The sequence below is a fragment of the Xenopus laevis genome, chromosome 9_10S (genome assembly GCF_017654675.1).
Source record: "Xenopus laevis strain J_2021 chromosome 9_10S, Xenopus_laevis_v10.1, whole genome shotgun sequence".
NCBI lineage: Eukaryota > Metazoa > Chordata > Amphibia > Anura > Pipidae > Xenopus > Xenopus laevis.
In genome coordinates, this window is record NC_054388.1 from 107717364 (window position 1) to 107730494 (window position 13131).

Genomic DNA, 13131 nt, shown 5'->3' on the forward strand with positions numbered 1-13131 from the left:
ACTCAGAGCGATTTGTTTTCCGAAGTCGCCCGAGGTTTCCTCGTGAGGGAAAATGAATCGCTCAGAGTTACATTCTAGCCGGCGGGAGGCAGTTTGTGGAAATTAGTCGCCCTGAAGAAGAGGAGATTTGTTGACAGGCGACTAATCTCCCCGAATCTGAGCGTTTGCCCTGACCCTAAGGTTTATGATGAAGTAGTGGCTGTTGTTGTCCATACTCATTGCATGGGAATTTGATGTTTACTGTTCTGGTGGGCTCCATTGTAAGTTACACTATGGTTTAATGCTGGCTTGGAACATAATGTGTCAACTGTTTGTTGTAATATGGTTATTCTGTCTGAAGCAAACCAGCACTTCCTACATTTAGGAACAATAGTTAACTCTCAACAGCTACACATGAAAGGATCTTCAGCACAAATGGATCAATATAACTGAGCCACCCTTCAGTGGATGTCATTGAACCCTAGGCTGTAAGGTAGTGATCTACAATTCCAAAAGCCAGGAACAGATGATGTATGAAGCCAGGCCTGAGTGCATTTGGTTTGACATAACCACATCTGTTACGTAAGGACAATCCTGGTCTCTTGTTGGCTTTTGATAAATGGAATTCTCTGACTGCTCTTCGCTAGTCTCAGTTTGAGTGTCCAGAGACACTTCATGTAGCTAGAATGATAATAATCCAGTTCTGGTTTTGCCAAGTCAATTTGTTCCAACGTGTCACAGAGTCTGAAGAAAGTTGTAAAAATACCAGATCTGGATCTTTATCTACTTTGAAGACCTGGGATTAGTTTTTTTGTCTGTGTGGGCCTGGTGTGATCTCAAACAGAAGGAGTTTTGGCTTGTGGTATCATTTCATGGACAAAAACCCGGCAGGAACATTTGTAAGGGGCAAGTAGTTTAGACTAGAATGCCATTAAAACAGATTTATTGGTCTCGCTGCAATGCCCATTTGTAGATAAGTAGACCATATGGTTCTAGATGAACAGATTTATCCGTATCTAAGAAAAAAAAGAAGATATTCCCTGTCACTCTTATGAAGTTAATGTGCAGACCTATTTCATATGAAGAACATGTGGTCATTTTAACTAAATCATTTTTAACATTAAATCTGACTGCCTGAACAGTCCTGGTATTTTAAAATCATACTGCATGGTATATAAGTGTAAAATGACTTGATAAATGGGTTGTAATATCACTGCAAACTGGAGTAAAGTCTGTGCATGGAACAATGCTAGTCAAGATTGGCTGAGTTGGCTGCTTAAATATGACTGGTCAAATATTAATAAGGAAACCTGGAAAATCCTGCTGGGCAAGAACCTTACTAGGCCATGGATGTAGTCATCTCCTGATCAATTTACATGGCCCGCCACCTGATCGGAATGTAGGCCCAGGATCTATGCTTGGCGGCTTAAGCTCTTAACTCTGATGTTGAAAAGCACCTCTAACAGCTATTTATCCCCTTGAGTAAGCTAAACCACCCCAGAATCCCTGTTGGAGGCCTATCCCATCAGCTGAAGCACAAGACCAAAACTAGACTATCTCTACTAGAAGAAAGGTCAATAATATCCATCAACGTTGTAGAAAGATCTAAAGCCCGTGATTACCTCTCATGTGTGTATGTCTTTGAAATCTATTCTCAGCCCTGGACTTAATGGTGTAGTTGGGAGCCCACATCCTCCAACATAGCTAATTACCAGCCAGACAGAATAATAAGAGGCAAACTACGCACATTAACCAATTAATGAGGAAATACTTCACTAGATTAGGCAAAGCATTCCCCCATTAATTGGCTAATGTGGAAAAGACAAAGACCCCGGTGCTTTTTCTTGCTTCAGTAACATTAAAGTGAACATAATATATAAACAAGGCTCAGTGCGTGTGGGTGTTCTATTAAGTGGAAGTTTATATATGTGGTTTTTATTTGAATTTTTTATCCAGAACATCTGTTTCCATCCCTCTGCTCTATCTTTTATCACTTTTTAACTGGCCCTAGAATGTGAGTACTTAGAGTCGACATTGCGACCGTTTGCTAATCCCTTTCTAATTTCATTACATTAGTAGACTTCAAAAAGCCTGATTTGAGAAGATTAAGATAAAGTCTTTGGATGTCAGTAAGGGCTATGGGCACACGTAACGTCTGAAATATGCAGGCGCAGAAATCCCCGATACCATTCCGTGCCACCTGTTACAATGAAACGTTCAGTCATGTGCACGGATTTGAGTTGAGTTTTTGGACCAAAAGCCACCTCTCACTGGTGGTCCCAGGCAGTTTCCATTTATGATATTACAGTATATATACTATACTATTAAATGCCCTGATTGTTGACGTTTATGACATTATCCCCACATTTAGAGAAGGAAACGATTGTTGCAAGGAATTTAATAGAGTACCTTCATCCTTAGAAACTGGATTTTTACATAACCTGCAACAAAAGTAATGCCTTTTAACTTGAATTATGAAGGTATTTCTTCCCAGGCAAATACCTTCACTATTTAGAATTTGTTAGAGGTATGGCGGAAGGAGTATGCATGTACTGCTTGCACCTATCTTGCAACTAAACTTTTTTTTTTGGAATTCACAACTTTCAGCTGTAGTTTTTATGGTTAGCACAGTTACTTTGTAGTGTTTGGATCTCAAAATTTATTCTAACCTAGGCGCTACCTGCAAAAGACTTTGTATGTTTTCCCTTTTGCCCCTTGGGTTTTCTCAAGGTATCTTGGTGTAAGGGCTTACCCTGGTGGTCTAGTGGGGACTAGGGCCCGGCGGGGACACCCGCAGCCCTAGCCCTTTCAGTTCTGCACCAGCTTCACTATGGGCGCCCGGCCGCGCACTTCCTAGTTTTACGTGCCGGCCGTGTGCCTGCGCCCGAAATTCAAATATTTAAAGGGGCCTCTGACCTAAACTTATTGCCCGTTTGTTTGGTTCATCTTAGTGAGTTCCAGGGTGCTATTCTTGTTTGATTCTGTATCTGATTCCTGTTGTTGACCCCTGCCTGCCTGACTAATCTGACTTCTGTGTTCCTGACCCTGCCTGGTAACCGACTATTCTAAAATCCTTATTCTGACCCGTGCCTGTCTGACTCTTCTGATTGATATCCTGATTTTGACCCTTGCCTGTCTGACTTCGCCTGAAATCTGCCTGCACCGACCCGGCCTGATTGGAGTACGCTTTTCGTCTGTTCCTTGAACTGTGACCTCCTGCCCAAAAAGACTTTATTTAATGATCGTGCCCCTCTGCTCGTCCAGAACCCTTAGCTTGGTTCCTCTCTTTATAAGACCTGGCGGCGACCAATTAGCCGAGGGCTCCTTCTGAGGTAAAAGGCGGCTGTTAAAGGCAGAAGCTAGAGCCGAGACCAGGGAGCCTTAGCATTGGTTCTGGATTTTGGGTGCCGATCGTGACACTTGGTTTCCTCCCATACTCCAAAAACATACAGACAACATAATTGTCTCTTTATAAAGCTGACCCTAGAGTGGGTGAATGTGATAAGGGCCTCAAGGTGGCCATAGACGCACAGATATTATTGTACAAAACTAATTTTCGTATGATATTCGGTGTGTGTATGGCAGGAGACGAGTTAACTGATATCGGCAGAAGACTTGGATATGGCCCAGGTGGCCCAGGTGGAAAATTTTGATTTGGCGCCTTTGAAGGCACCCAAACATTGCCCAATGTTTGGTGCTGAATCATCAGATACAGGTATAATTCTATTGTTTCTATACATGTATACCTGACAATTCAGCTCTACACGTGCGTTTTGAAGCAAACGATCTTTATTGGGCGGAAACTATTGATTGGGCGCCTTTGAAGGCACAGGAACATCGCCCACTGTTTAGTGCTGAATCGTCAGAAAAGATCTTGGAAAGATCTTTTCCAAGAAAGATCGTAATTGTTACGTCTATGGCCACCTTTAAATTGTAAACTCCACTAATGTGAATGTTAAAAAAGCCTCTTTGGCGCTATATCAATTCATACTTTAAAATTATATTTTTTAATGATATTTTACTAACCTTGTGGGCAATTTATGAAAAGCCTGGAAGGGGCAGACGAATTGCTGTTATTAGGCCAAGTGGTGGCTTATCAAATGTAGGCCTTAATCCCAGCTGAGTCTATAGATAGTGTGAGGCTCCAAAGCATTGCACCCGGAGCTATGGAGAAAGACATCAAGACACTTATCTCTCTAAACTTGTGGGCTCCTCTATGATATCTGTGTCTGAAGGAAAAAGAGAGTGTCAGGAGTTATAGCTTTGTCTGGTGGCTACTCAGCCAATTTCTATTGATGATATGAGCTGCATTATGTCTTCCACTGCCAGAAATATAACCAGGTTCCACAAATGCTTCAGTTGAGGAAAGAACTGTGGCGAATGCCACTAATGTATGAATGCCAAGATACAGGGAAGTAATATTCTGTCCTCGGTGTGAACTGTGGTTTCATGCTTATTGTGAACCCTTGAAGTTGGAGCACAGCAAGGGACAGGGAGCCATACATTAGACACCAGGGAGACAACAATAACAGCCAAGCAATACAAACACAGGAGGTGATGGAAGAGACAGTTTAGACAAGATAACAATTCATTTAGGTAGAGGCAATAGAAAACAGAATGTGCTAGATAAAGTAGCATTTGCTTTCATGTGGGTTTTTAATGGAATTCTTCAAAGTTTCTTCCTAGCAATTAGGTTTTGTACATGTGTGCGGCGAGTGTGTTTGTACCTGAGTGTGTTTGTGAGTGTGTAGTTGGGGGGGGGGGTTGGTTGGGCGTCAGGACTGTGCAGAGAAATATCCATGTTTAACGTGATGCTACACGCATAAAAGGTGCGCTCAATATTTTTTTGTATTTACTCAGGGTAACCCATTCCATATCAAAGTGCATTGGTGGTCTACCATCCTAGAGATCAGAGGCAGGGAGCGGCACAAGCCCTTGAGTTTAGAGGCATTGACAGGCCAGAGAGAGTTGTGGTTACTTTTTCCAGCATGAAGACCAGAGAGACTTTAGACACCACAAAACAGGAGTTAGATCAGTCAAAGAAAGTTTCAGAAGCAGGGTGTGGGTCAACCACTAAACTGAATCATTATAGGTGGGACTCACTTCCCCTAAATGGACTCAATTTGGGCAATGGAGGTCAGCCTGAACATCGGCAATGGTGCAATTAAGGGGGTACATGCTTATTTATTGTTAAGGATATCTCTGTGGATACCTCTTACTCTTTTTATAAGCTAAATCTTCCCAAATATTGCCCATTTATTAAGGGATTTAACCAAAAAAAACATCAAAATCTCAGTCCCAGATAGAGGAAGTTGGTTAAACACCATTAGTGCTTGTCTGGAAAGTTTCTCCTCTTCCAAGTATCCTGTATCTTGACTACAGGTAGGTTAAGTAACCCATTCAGGGTTACAGTCTAGAATCTAAACTATGGAAATAGAGATGGGTAATCCTCTCCCTTCCTAGACATCAGGAAGTTGGCTGGAGTTAAATTAATTTAGGGTTAACTGTGTAGGCTCAGGGAGGTGATGGGTTTCAGCCTGTTTTGCAATCTGCATTTTAGCCCATAGGCATACTAGAAGATTAGTTAACTTTGTCTAACCATGTATGTAGAGAAATCTTCCACAATTTGGGGAGGTTGACCAGTGTGAGGCCACCCCTAGAAATCTGTCAAACAAGGCTTTTCCCTCTAGTTGTGTATCAGGGAAAATTTGTCAGTTCAAATCACCATGACAGTTCTTAAAGCCAACAGTACAGTTTTGTGCCTCGGGCACATGGAGATAATAGGATTTATTATTATTATTTTGCCTGAGTAAAGCAGATCTGGAAGTTGTCTCATTTTAACTCGACTTGTCAAGAGAGTGAACTAAAAGGTGAAATCTGTCAAATCAATGTAAAATAACAGCCCACGGTGACTTGTCCAATGTTAGGAGAATCTCACAGGGCAGACCAGCCAATCCTGGGGCTGGTTGGGCTAGACTGGCTGGGGCCCAGGGTAGGATCAAAGTAAAAATATTATGGGTCTGTCTTTCTGTGCTATTTATGTAGAAGCAATTTAGGCAAAATATTATATGAAAGATGAAGGTCATTTATGTTTGGCGGGGGGGGTTCAACTGGAGGTCTAGGGACTTCATGCAACCAAATGAGACCGAATGGGTTCTTTTTATCTACAATTCAATGAGCTGTTGTTGCTGTTCTGTTAAGGTTCTGGCTACTCTTTGTCTCATGTCATACAGGATTTTGTAGCTGCAACTCTCTGCTCTGTTGAAGTAGAAGAAACCAATTGTCTCATTGTGGATAAGGAGAATCACCACCGGGATGCACAGTTATGGTCTGTAACTGCACTCATCCATGTTGGAAGATGACAGTTGTGCATGAGTGCCATACTTTTGCATTTTCAGTTGTCCACGGTGTAGAGTCTGGAGACAAATACATCACACTTACATTAGAACTACATTAGCCCTAAAGTCTAATGTTCTTGAGGTCTGTGTGCTGGTTTCACTTGATATGAACTGTCAGTGTAGAAACTGGGTAGGTTGTGGTTTTAGATGATTTATGCAGGTGTGCTGTGGAAGCAAAATGTCCCTGAATGACCCTTCCATAGAAACTAGGAGGATGCATGTGCCATGACCTCAGCCATCTTTTAGGATCACTGACATGTGAAAGTTGGTTGCTCCAGGGCAGGTCTGAGCTCAATCTGTGACTGGTGGGCTGGACTTGCCCTGATCACTTCCATTCTATATAGGGTATTAGAGGGGAAACATGCGTCTGACAGAGGCAAATTACTTCAGCAACCTGAGTCTGAGTATGACTATGCTTATTATCTGAGTCACAATTTAGACAATCTCTGTTAGGCTGGTGGCATACGGTAAGATTCGGGGGAGATTAGTCGCCTCACGAGAAAACTTCGGTCGACTTCGAAAAAAAAAAAAGATTTGTGCCGACAGGAAGGGAGATTAGTCTTCCGCTGGGTGACTAATCTCCCCAGAATCATAAGAGTGGTGAAAACCACTACAGGCAAAATGCTAAAAACATTTGTACAGTATGTTCCATGGGAGTCTACACCAGCTTTGTGACCATAAACAGAGGAGTGAGGCCATAGTGGTCAGAGATCTTATCTCAAATCTGTTCTGTGCATTACTGCAGGACTACAACCCTGCTACCCTTAATGTGAATGTTTGCTCCTCTGGCACAGGTTCTCCAGCAGGCAAAAGGCGATCTGCTGCCTTCTGTACCGCTTATGGGTGCACGGGAACTGCGGACCCTGTACCTTTCAGTGAATACACATACAGGGGGCAGAAGGCAGTGGAGCACCTTTTTTCCTCATATATGTGCCTGCAAGAAAAAGACCCATGTGCCATAACAGTATTAATTAGCAGAATGATTAAAAATGAAGCTTAGCAACTGGTAACAGCTCTGCTGCAGCTTTAAAATATGTTGAATTTATGAGATACTCATATAAAAGAATGATTTAAAAGGAAGGGGGTATCCTTTGATACTTTGCTTTCAATTTCTGTTCCTGGAAGTCGTATCTTTCTATTCCTGACTCTTTCATATATTCCTCCCACCCCAGGAACTGACTCTCCAGCCAGCGTATCCTTTGCAGATACCAAAAGGCTCGCAAACGTCTGCCTGCGATAATGTTTCATGGGATAGTGGGCAGGGATGAAACAAGCGGAATTGTGCCAGATTCTGCAAACCGTGGGATTTGATCCCTTCTGGCTCTTCTTTCTCTTTTGTGCCACTGCAAAACTTGAATAGAATTCAGATAACATCTCCACTGTCTCTCCCTCTCTGAGTCCGGAGGCGTGTCTCGCCTGCTCTAAGGGAACTGTCTCTTCTCCTGAGTCAGGCTGGTGTCTTTCTATATTTTTGGCCAAAGTATAATTGCTGTCTCCCGTAACCCCCCCACACACACACCTTGTGTGTATTCTTTAATCACCCACAACCCTCTGATCTTCACTGCCTGAACCCCTAAGCTCTTATAGTTTTAGCTTCTTAAATAATATTCTGCCCTCCCTTGCTCCCTTGCTCCCATGCTTTTAATAGAAGCTAGCACTAAAAATAACATGCCTATTTTAAAGCACACCTAATACTTTGTAACACGCTGCTGGGATATATATTCCCTTTGCATGCACGCAAATTGATGTGTTCACCTTCACATACCTTATATCTTAAAGTAGAAAGATAGCGGCACTCGCATATCAAAAATAAAACCACCTTTATTATCACATACGGCTACTTCAGCAACGTTTCGGACCTTCCAAGTAGGGTTGCCACCTTTTCTGGAAAAAAAATTACCGGCCTTCCTCTTTATTTATCTTTTTTCCCTATTAATAACATTGGGATCAACCATCATTTTTACTGGTCAGGCCGGTAAAATACTGGCCAAGTGTCATCCCTACTTCCAAGTCATTTTGACAAAGTGGGCAGCTTATTGGCCCATGTGCGTGGGACCTGCATGACCAACAGTTGCCCAATGCTCTACCAGAGTTACTCAAAGCTCCTCAAAGAAGTAAACTCATCATATGTTTCATGTACAGGCCTCTCACCACTCATCCAAAATGCACCACAGACACTGAATGCCCCGGCTCCCCTCATATATGAACCAAAAGTGCTAACCAGTGAGGATGGTGGTGGCCTCTTCACTTACTGTCCCTAGCTTCCAAAGGGTGGGACAAGAATTAAACCGGTCAAACATGGAGGCTGCCAACCCCACTAAGCAGCTCTATGTTTTCAAGTTTCAGCATGGGGAACCTGGGATGTTCTAGGTGTCTTGTTTGGTGTGGGAGAAGGATGGGGGCCTGTGCAGGTACCCTATGCTTAAATTATGGTTTTACTTATGTTGAGAAGGCCTCTACTGACACATGGCTGGTTAGGAGGCTTCCTGAGACATCAAGATCCTCTAGGTGTTGCTGAGAAGATGCTAACTGCTAGATATTCAAGTGTGTGTTTTGGCCCACCCTTGACAATATCTTTGACCCCTAGGGGATTTTTGATCTCAAACTTTTTTTGTGGTAAAACACACAACTATAATGTAAATATTGTCTGATGTACCCTGTTACAATACATGTAAACACTCTTCGGTTCTTTGTGTATATAAGGATGGAGTACCAGTGCAAGTTTGAGCAAACATGGCGAGGGCCAACACAAAGCATGGGCTTGGCTTTAGTTAAAATGTATTTATGTATTGTATGCATTACCTTAGATGAGGCAACAGGTATCACAATTCTCTCCCTTGTGTATAAATGTTATTATAGATACAGAAATGCGGTGTGCAACAAGGTTCAGGAAGGTGGCCATAGATGCACAGATATTATTGTACAAAAGATCTTTCTTGCGATAATCGTTGCATGTGTGGTGGGAGACAAGGCAGGCGATATTGGTAAAAAGCCTTGGATATTGGTTGTCTTGTCGATTGGGTAGGACTGAAAGTTTTGATTAGACACATCGTAACATTAATTCTGAATCATCAGATAGAGCTAAAAAATTATTTTTGTTTTTACCTGCATATGCGACGATTCAGCTCTTAACATTAGTAGAGTGGACGAAAGAACTTTCGTACGGCCAATGGTCGTGGGAAAGATCGTAAGTGTAGCATGTATGGCCACCTTAGCTCCTGGTTGTCCCATCAGCATACGGACAGTTTCTGTTGACTGTCACAGTGGGTGTGTCCAGACAGATTTAAGCTGGCCATAGACGCAAAGATCCGATAGTACTAATCATCGTACGATCGGATGTTCCCATCTCCCGACCTGCCACTAACCATTCCGATCAAATAAAGTAGTTAAAGAACAGATCAGCCGATATTCTGCCCCTGACAGCAATCGTACGAAAGTTATGTCTGACAAAAGCTGGTGACATTGTCCTTCTGAAAATCGTACGATCGGCAATACACGCAGAGATATTATCGGCAGGCGACAGAAATCTTTTAACCTGTCTGTTGGACCAAACGACTGATCTCTGCCGGACGAAAAATCTTGGGACTCTCCACACACGGTCCGAAAATCATATGAATCCTCGATTCGTACGATGAGATCTTTGTGTCTATGGCCAGCTTAAGACTGCTAGTTAGTGATGGGCGAATTTATTCGCCAGGCCTGAATTCGCGGCGAATTTGCACGATTCGCTGCCAGCGAAAAAATTCGCTGGCGTCAAAAACGGGTGTTGGCGTAAAAAAAACGGGCGCCGGCGTAAAAAACGAGACGCCGGCACCATTTCGCGCAAATTCGCACATCACTAATGCTAGTACCTCCCATCACTCTGTGGGGATGCAACAGTAAGTGAGAGGGGTCTGCTTGTCCGGGGCTTATACTTATTGTCATTGGCCATGATGGTCATAATTGTTTGGTTTGTGGGCCACATTTAGGCTGTGCTACCAAAAATGTGGCACAGAAATGGTAAAAGGGTGTTTGTATTTATGTGCTATTGTCAGATGATGGAGGTCATGTTTTTAAGATTAGTTTTTTAAACCCATTAAGTGCAGAGACACAGGCTCAGATTTGGGGAGATTAGTTGCCCAGCGACAAATCTCCTCTTCTTCGGGGCAACAAATCTACGCGAACTGCCTCCCGCGGGCGATTTACATTCTAGCCGATGGGAGGCAGTCGGCAATCAATGCGCTTCGGTTTCCGAAGTTGCCTCACGAGATCAGTGTTTCAGTAGTGAAATAAAACACTTTACAGGAACAAAGTGGCCCTAATTTGGTTGTCTACAGTACACCAGGAGCTGCTAATTGTGATCATTAATTAGGTCTCTGGTATGCAAAAAGGGAAGCTGCAGGAATGTTGAAGGGGTGGTTCACCTTTAAGTCAACTCTAAAGCTGGCCATCACTGTCACCAGCTTTTGTCGGACATAACTTTCGTACAATTGCTGTCAGGGGCAGAACATCGTCTGATCTGTTCTTTTACTACTTTATTTGATCTGAATAATTTGTGGCAGGTCGGGAGATGGCACGAACGATCGTTCGCCTGATATGAAGGTAAATCTGCACGTCTATGGCTTTAGGGTAGAGACACACACGAAGATTCCGGGAGATTTAGTCGCCCGGCGACAAATCGCTAATACTTTGGGTCGACTAATCCCCAGTTTGGGGTGAGGAGATAAGTCGTCCGAAGAAGAGGCTATTTGTTGCCGGGAGACTAAATCTCCCCGAATCTTCGCGTGCGTCTCTGCCCTTAAGGGCAGGCAGATTCAGGTCCTTTTGACGATTTGGAAGCTTTTCTGCCCATGTATGAGGCCTCCCAACAGGCCTCCCCTACTGATATCTGCCCAAAAACCGTCCAGCTATCGATTAGGGAGGTTTGAGTCTCCTCTGCAACCGAGGACCGTATTGGCCAAAAATGCTAATTATGTCCACAATGCAACTTATGTTTAATGGAAATTATATAAAGTATTTAATAATTCTCCTTTTAAGGAAATGATTGTATCACAGTGGATAATATCGAATAGAGTGATGACAGGGTAACAAAATTGTTTCTGTATTCAAAGTGGATCTCTGCTAAAACTTCCCCCCAGTTTTTGTTTTGCATAATGAAAAAAACAAGTTCTAAGCAATGCTGCACTGCTGGTACTGACTCCAGGAACAATGCAGCAGAAACCACTTGTTTAACAGACCTGAAGGAGAACTGACGTCAGCTACATGGTTTCAAGAGTCAGAGCCATGGAAAAGGAAAGGATATCAGCTTCAGTTGCAGCTGCAGACAAATGTTGTATGAGGGTCTATTGGAAATTTGCTTGGAATTATATTTTTAACAGTTTTTGGATGGGGGACACCTTAACGAGGGTTAGTCCACACGAGCAGATTCAGCCTGACGACTAATCGCCTCTTCTTCTGGGCGACACTGCCTTTGCGTGTCTTCCCATCTGCTTTAATGAAAAGTCGCTTGCATTAAAGCACACGCGTCGCTTCGTTTTCCGAAGTTGCCCGAAGTTTCCTTTTTCAGGCAGCACTTTCCCTTTAAAAACAAAATTGCTGCACCAGCTATTTTGCCTTGGGAGCTCAAACAAACCCCCTCAACAAACACAGCGATCCCCTCCCCTTCTTCTCCACACCTTAAATCTCATCCTAGGTCATGTAACCTCTGGCCGTCTCCCCGCCCACCCTTTCCGAGGTGCTTGGGAGAGGTGACTTGTGGAATTCCAGGTAATCATTTCATTCCCCGACAGCAGAAGGCATCTGCTTGTACTGACAGGTAAAAATGCTTTTGCTTTCCTAACCTAGACCCTAACTCGCCCTGATGTTGGCCTCTTAACCCCCTGCCTTCCACTGCCTGATGCAGGGCTGTGAACTGACAAGAGATTAGCACTTTATCCATCATCCTGCTCTGATCTAGCGACCAGACCCCTTAAATGCCCACGCACCCCTTGTCTATTTCGCTGGAAGGAATTTGACAGTTGGAACAATGATAATAATACTTTATAGACAAAAACAGCAATACTTGGCTCTATGCAAATTGTAAAAGTTAATTGTAAGGTAAACTGCCCCTTTAAAAAGGTTTTAAGAGCATTAGAACTTTAAATATTTTTTCTTCCACAGGATCCATCTGTCGCCCCATTGCTTCCTCCTAGGAAACGGCAAATACTGTTTTAATCATCTGAGATTATGATTGTGTTGCACTTAGACTGTAAACCTTTCCTCTTGTGGAAAAATGTGGATCCTAATTTTATTTTTATTGTAGTGTTTGTCCCCTGTCTGTGCAACCTTGCAGGTGGTCTTCATTATTTATTTTGGAATTATTTGCCTTCTTATTCTACCTTCCTCTTTCCAGCTTTCAAATGGGGGGTGACTGACCCCAGCAGCTATAAAAAAAATTAAAAAAAGATTGCTCTGTGAGCCTAATATTTTATTATTATTATTATTATAATGATATAATATTATTATTATTGTTACTTTTTATTCCTTATTTTTCTAATCAGATCCTCTCCTGTTCAGTCTCTCATTCATACCATTGCCTGGTTATTAAGGTAAACAAGACCATAGCAACCAGATAGCTGCTGAAAGTCCAAACTGGAGAGTAGTGATGGGTGAATTTGTGCCGTTTCACTTCGCCGAAAAATTTGTGATGCCCGCGTCAATTTTGACACCCGCATTAAACTCAATGGGCATCCGAATAATTTTGACGTGCGACAGTTTTTATGCGCGCGACCACTCT

General features: G+C 42.9%; 1 protein-coding gene across 3 annotated transcripts in view; it reads left to right on the top strand.

Annotated features, from left to right (window-relative positions):
* The window catches only part of septin12.S (septin 12 S homeolog), an 84894-nt gene that overhangs the window by 19945 nt on the left and 51818 nt on the right, over positions 1 to 13131 (top strand). The window contains exon 1 of one of the 3 annotated variants that reach the window (XM_018237203.2): positions 11922 to 12171. The exons of the other annotated variants lie outside the window; for them this stretch is intronic. The gene's annotated coding sequence lies outside the window, so the exon portion shown is untranslated. Of the gene's footprint in view, positions 1 to 11921; positions 12172 to 13131 lie in introns of those variants that run through there. 3 annotated transcript variants of the gene reach the window in all.